The sequence below is a fragment of the Rana temporaria genome, chromosome 7, assembly GCF_905171775.1.
Source record: "Rana temporaria chromosome 7, aRanTem1.1, whole genome shotgun sequence".
Taxonomy (NCBI): Eukaryota; Metazoa; Chordata; class Amphibia; order Anura; family Ranidae; genus Rana; species Rana temporaria.
Genome location: NC_053495.1, coordinates 211,225,883 through 211,232,966, shown reverse-complemented (window position 1 = coordinate 211,232,966; position 7,084 = coordinate 211,225,883). Strand labels below are relative to the sequence as shown.

General features: G+C 60.9%; 1 protein-coding gene across 1 annotated transcript in view; it reads left to right on the top strand.

The window, feature by feature from the left end:
* The first annotated feature begins 1,962 nt into the window (after positions 1 to 1,962).
* The window catches only part of ERI3 (ERI1 exoribonuclease family member 3), an 81,468-nt gene continuing 76,346 nt past the window's right edge, over positions 1,963 to 7,084 (top strand). Inside the window, exon 1 of the mRNA XM_040360956.1 lies at positions 1,963 to 2,066. The gene's annotated coding sequence lies outside the window, so the exon portion shown is untranslated. The remainder of the gene's footprint in view (positions 2,067 to 7,084) is intronic.

Genomic DNA, 7,084 nt, shown 5'->3' with positions numbered 1-7,084 from the left:
GTGACTGTGGGGGGAGGGGACATTAGAGTGTAAGCTCCTCTATACAGAGACTGATGTGACTGTGGGGGAGGGGACATTAGAGTGTAAGCTCCTCTGTACAGAGACTGATGTGACTGTGGGGGGGAGGGGGACATTAGAGTGTAAGCTCCTCTGTACAGAGACTGATGTGATGTGGGGGGAGGGGACATTAGAGTGTAAGCTCCTCTGTACAGAGACTGATGTGACTGTGGGGGGGAGGGGACATTAGAGTGTAAGCTCCTCTGTATAGAGACTGATGTAATGTGGGGGAGGGGACATTAGAGTGTAAGCTCCTCTGTACAGAGACTGATGTGATGTGGGGGGAGGGGACATTAGAGTGTAAGCTCCTCTGTACAGAGACTGATGTGATGTGGGGGGGGGGGGACATTAGAGTGTAAGCTCCTCTGGTACAGAGACTGATGTGACTGTAGGGGGGGAGGGGACATTAGAGTGTAAGCTTCTCTGTACAGAGACTGATGTGACTGTGGGGGGAGGGGACATTAGAGTGTAAGCTCCTCTGTACAGAGACTGATGTGACTGTGGGGGGAGGGGGCATTAGAGTGTAAGCTCCTCTGTACAGAGACTGATGTGACTGTGGGGGAGGGGACATTAGAGTGTAAGCTCCTCTGTACAGACACTGATGTGACTGTGGGGGGAGGGGACATTAGAGTGTAAGCTCCTCTGTACAGAGACTGATGTGACTGTGGGGGGAGGGGACATTAGAGTGTAAGCTCCTCTGTACAGAGACTGATGTGATGTGGGGGGGAGGGGACATTAGAGTGTAAGCTCCTCTGTACAGACACTGATGTGACTGTGGGGGGAGGGGACATTAGAGTGTAAGCTCCTCTGTACAGAGACTGATGTGACTGTGGGGGGAGGGGACATTAGAGTGTAAGCTCCTCTGTACAGAGACTGATGTGATGTGTGGGGGGAGGGGACATTAGAGTGTAAGCTCCTCTGTACAGAGACTGATGTGATGTGGGGGGAGGGGACATTAGAGTGTAAGCTCCTCTGGTACAGAGACTGATGTGATGTGGGGGGGAGGGGACATTAGAGTGTAAGCTCCTCTGTACAGAGACTGATGTGACTGTGGGGGGGAGGGGGACATTAGAGTGTAAGCTCCTCTGTACAGAGACTGATGTGATGTGGGGGGGAGGGGACATTAGAGTGTAAGCTCCTCTGTACAGAGACTGATGTGATGTGGGGGGGAGGGGACATTAGAGTGTAAGCTCCTCTGTACAGAGACTGATGTGATGTGGGGGGAGGGGACATTAGAGTGTAAGCTCCTCTGTACAGAGACTGATGTGACTGTGGGGGAGGGGACATTAGAGTGTAAGCTCCTCTGTACAGAGACTGATGTGATGTGTGGGGGGAGGGGACATTAGAGTGTAAGCTCCTCTGTACAGAGACTGATGTGATGTGGGGGGGAGGGGACATTAGAGTGTAAGCTCCTCTGTACAGAGACTGATGTGACTGTGGGGGAGGGGACATTAGAGTGTAAGCTCCTCTGTACAGAGACTGATGTGATGTGGGGGGAGGGGACATTAGAGTGTAAGCTCCTCTGTACAGAGACTGATGTGACTGTGGGGGAGGGGACATTAGAGTGTAAGCTCCTCTGTACAGAGACTGATGTGATGTGGGGGGGGGGGGGGACATTAGAGTGTAAGCTCCTCTGTACAGACACTGTGGGGGAGGGTACATTAGAGTGTAAGCTCCTCGGGTGCTCTATAGACACACTGGATGCACTGTGGCCCCTCAGGGGGTGGGGGGAGGGGGCTCTCTGGTCACATTGGGGCCCCTCAGCTCTGGCAGCCCCTCTCTCTCTCCTGCTCTCTCTCAGGCTGGTCACGTGGTCCGGGTCAGACTACATCTCCCGGCATGCTCAGCGGCGGCGCCATATTTCCACGTGATCCCGAACTGGAGAGCTGGCGCCGTGTCCCCGCCCCCTGCGGGCGCTGATTGGAGGAGCGGGCCGGCGGCGCAGCTGCTGATTGGCTGGCGGTGGGTGCCAGTCAGGGCCGTCTCCATAGACAGGGGGAGAGTGCGAGGTGAGTGTTGCCTGTGCTGTGTGTGAGGAGGGGCCCCTGGCAGCGGCATGTTGGGGGCCCCGGGGGGTGCTGGTGGGGGGAGGCTCAGTGGGGCCCCGGAGAGCGCGGAGAACAGTGCCAGGGGCCCAGCATCACGTGACTTGTGTCTGGTCATCTCTGGCCTACAGCTGCCTGGGGCCCCAGAGGGAGGACAGTGGGCCCTGAGTGGTTCCAGGGGCCACAGGAGGGGGGTTTACAGGACGCCTGACTTTGTGGGGCCAGCCTGGAGCAGGGGCCCCTCAGGTCTGCTCCTGTTCTGGCCTCACAAGGGCCCCAGAGGAGGCAGCACATGGCCTGGGGCCCTCAGAGTGCACCTCCCCCTCACAGGGGAAACATGGCCTGGGGCCCCTAGAGAAGGTGTGACTGGGGCCCTACAGGAGGTGTGACTGGGGCCCTACAGGAGGTGTGACTGGGGCCCTCAGAGTGCACCTCCCCCCTCACAGGGGAAACATGGCCTGGGGCCCCTACTGGAGGTGTGACTGGGGCCCCTACTGGAGGTGTGACTGGGGCCCCTACAGGAGGTGTGACTGGGGCCCTACAGGAGGTGTGACTGGGGCCCTCAGAGTGCACCTCCCCCCCTCACAGGGGAAACATGGCCTGGGGCCCCTACTGGAGGTGTGACTGGGGCCCCTACTGGAGGTGTGACTGGGGCCCCTACAGGAGGTGTGACTGGGGCCCCTACAGGAGGTGTGACTGGGGCCCCTACAGGAGGTGTGACTGGGGCCCCTACAGGAGGTGTGACTGGGGCCCCTACAGGAGGTGTGACTGGGGCCCCTACAGGAGGTGTGACTGGGGCCCCTACAGGAGGTGTGACTGGGGCCCCAACTCACCCCATAAGTATCAGAGACGGACTGTTCTGGGGTCACCATTGCTACACCATATACCAGAGCGCTGTACAAGACACACAGTCCCCGGCCTCCCTTCTCCTCCCGCCTAGTCCCCGGCCTCCCTTTCCCCCCCGCCTAGTCCCCGGCCTCCCTTTCCCCCCGCCTAGTCCCCGGCCTCCCTTTCCCCCCCGCCTAGTCCCCGGCCTCCCTTTCCCCCCGCCTAGTCCCCGGCCTCCCTTTCCCTCCTGCCATGTCCCCGGCCTCCCTTTCCTCCCGCCTAGTCCCCGGCCTCCCTTTCCTCCCGCCTAGTCCCCGGCCTCCCTTTCCTCCCGCCTAGTCCCCGGCCTCCCTTTCCCCCCCGCCTAGTCCCCGGCCTCCCTTTCCCCCCGCCTAGTCCCCGGCCTCCCTTTCCCTCCTGCCATGTCCCCGGCCTCCCTTTCCTCCCCGCCTAGTCCCCGGCCTCCCTTTCCTCCCGCCTAGTCCCCGGCCTCCCTTTCCCTCCTGCCTAGTCCCCGGCCTCCCTTTCCCTCCTGCCTAGTCCCCGGCCTCCCTTTCCTCCCGCCTAGTCCCCGGCCTCCCTTTCCTCCCGCCTAGTCCCCGGCCTCCCTTTCCCCACGACTAGTCCCCGGCCTCCCTTTCCCCCCGCCTAGTCCCTGGCCTCCCTTTCCTCCCGCCTAGTCCCTGGCCTCCCTTTCCTCCCGCCTAGTCCCCGGCCTCCCTTCTCCTCCCGCCTAGTCCCTGGGCTCCCTTTCCTCCCGCCTAGTCCCCAGCCTCCCTTTCCCCACGACTAGTCCCCGGCCTCCCTTTCCCCACGACTAGTCCCCGGCCTCCCTTTCCTCCCGCCTCTCCTCTTCCCGCCTAGTCCCCGGCCTCCTACCTGATCCCCGGGCCTCTCCTACCTGATCCCCGTCCTCTCCTCCTACCTGATCCCCGTCCTCTCCTCCTACCCGATCCCTGGCCTTTCCTCCTACCTGATCCCCAGCCTCTCCTCCTACCCGATCCCCGGCCTCTCCTCCTACCCGATCCCCGGCCTCTCCTCCTACCCGATCCCCGTCCTCTCCTCCTACCCGATCCCCGGCCTCTCCTTCTACCCGATCCCCGGCCTCTCCTACCCGATCCCCGGCCTCTCCTCCTACCCGGCCTCTCCTTCTACCCGATCCCCGGCCTCTCCTCCTACCCGGCCTCTCCTCCTACCCGATCCCCGGCCTCTCCTTCTGGGCGTCTCCCGTACGGCATCACACCTACACTGGGCGTCTCCCGTACGGCGTCACACCTACACTGGGCGTCTCCCGTACCGCATCACACCTACACTGGGCGTCTCCCGTACGGCATCACACCTACACTGGGCGTCTCCCGTACCACATCACACCTACACTGGGCGTCTCCCGTACCACATCACACCTACACTGGGCGTCTCCCGTACCACATCACACCTACACTGGGTGTCTCCCGTACCACATCACACCTACACTGGGCGTCTCCCGTACCGCATCACACCTACACTGGGCGTCTCCCGTACCACATCACACCTACACTGGGCGTCTCCCGTACCACATCACACCTACACTGGGCGTCTCCCTTACAGCATCACACCTACACTGGGCGTCTCCCGTACCACATCACACCTACACTGGGCGTCTCCCGTACCACATCACACCTACACTGGGCGTCTCCCGTACCACATCACACCTACACTGGGCGTCTCCCGTACAGCATCACACCTACACTGGGCGTCTCCCGTACCACATCACACCTACACTGGGCGTCTCCCGTACCGCATCACACCTACACTGGGCGTCTCCCGTACAGCATCACACCTACACTGGGCGTCTCCCGTACAGCATCACACCTACACTGGGCGTCTCCCGTACCACATCACACCTACACTGGGCGTCTCCCGTACCGCATCACACCTACACTGGGCGTCTCCCGTACAGCATCACACCTACACTGGGCGTCTCCCGTACCACATCACACCTACACTGGGCGTCTCCCGTACCACATCACACCTACACTGGGCGTCTCCCGTACCACATCACACCTACACTGGGCGTCTCCCGTACCGCATCACACCTACACTGGGCGTCTCCCGTACCGCATCACACCTACACTGGGCGTCTCCCGTACTTCTTCACACCTACACTGGGCGTCTCCCGTACCGCATCACACCTACACTGGGCGTCTCCCGTACCACATCACACCTACACTGGGCGTCTCCCATATGGCGTCACACCTACACTGGGCGTCTCCCATACGGCTTCACACCTACACTGGGCGTCTCCCGTGCCACATCACACCTACACTGGGCGTCTCCCGTACCACATCACACCTACACTGGGCGTCTCCCATATGGCGTCACACCTACACTGGGCGTCTCCCGTGCCACATCACACCTACACTGGGCGTCTCCCGTACCACATCACACCTACACTGGGCGTCTCCCATATGGCGTCACACCTACACTGGGCGTCTCCCATACGGCTTCACACCTACACTGGGTGTCTCCCGTACCACATCACACCTACACTGGGCGTCTCCAGTACCACATCACACCTACACTGGGCGTCTCCCGTACCACATCACACCTACACTGGGCGTCTCCCGTACCGCATCACACCTACACTGGGCGTCTCCCGTACAGCATCACACCTACACTGGGCGTCTCCCGTACCACATCACACCTACACTGGGCGTCTCCCGTACCACATCACACCTACACTGGGCGTCTCCCGTACCGCATCACACCTACACTGGGCGTCTCCAGTACCACATCACACCTACACTGGGCGTCTCCCGTACCACATCACACCTACACTGGGCGTCTCCCGTACCACATCACACCTACACTGGGCGTCTCCCGTACCACATCACACCTACACTGGGCGTCTCCCGTACCACATCACACCTACACTGGGTGTCTCCCGTACGGCGTCACACCTACACTGGGCGTCTCCCGTACGGCATCACACCTACACTGGGCGTCTCCCGTACCACATCACACCTACACTGGGCGTCTCCCGTACCACATCACACCTACACTGGGCGTCTCCCGTACCGCATCACACCTACACTGGGCGTCTCCCGTACTTCTTCACACCTACACTGGGCGTCTCCCGTACCACATCACACCTACACTGGGCGTCTCCCGTACCGCATCACACCTACACTGGGCGTCTCCCATATGGCGTCACACCTACACTGGGCGTCTCCCATACGGCTTCACACCTACACTGGGCGTCTCCCGTACGGCATCACACCTACACTGGGCGTCTCCCGTACCGCATCACACCTACACTGGGCGTCTCCCATACGGCTTCACACCTACACTGGGTGTCTCCCATATGGCGTCACACCTGCACTGGGCGTCTCCCGTACCACATCACACCTACACTGGGCGTCTCCCATACCACATCACACCTACACTGGGCGTCTCCCGTACGGCATCACACCTACACTGGGCGTCTCCCGTACGGCATCACATCTACACTGGGTGTCTCCCGTACGGCATCACACCTACACTGGGCGTCTCCCGTACCGCATCACACCTACACTGGGCGTCTCCCTAAGGCGTCACACCTACACTGGGCGTCTCCCGTACCGCATCACACCTACACTGGGTGTCTCCCGTACGGCATCACACCTACACTGGGCGTCTCCCGTATGGCTTCACACCTACACTGGGCGTCTCCCGTACCACATCACACCTACACTGGGCATCTCCCGTACCGCATCACACCTACACTGGGCGTCTCCCGTACCACATCACACCTACACTGGGCGTCTCCCGTACCGCATCACACCTACACTGGGTGTCTCCCGTACCACATCACACCTACACTGGGCGTCTCCCGTACGGCATCACACCTACACTGGGCGTCTCCCGTACCACATCACACCTACACTGGGCGTCTCCCGTACCGCATCACACCTACACTGGGCGTCTCCCGTACCACATCACACCTACACTGGGCGTCTCCCGTACCACATCACACCTACACTGGGCGTCTCCCGTACCACATCACATCTACACTGGGCGTCTCCCGTACGGCATCACACCTACACTGGGCATCTCCCGTACCACATCACACCTACACTGGGCGTCTCCCATATGGCATCACACCTACACTGGGCGTCTCCCATATGGCGTCACAC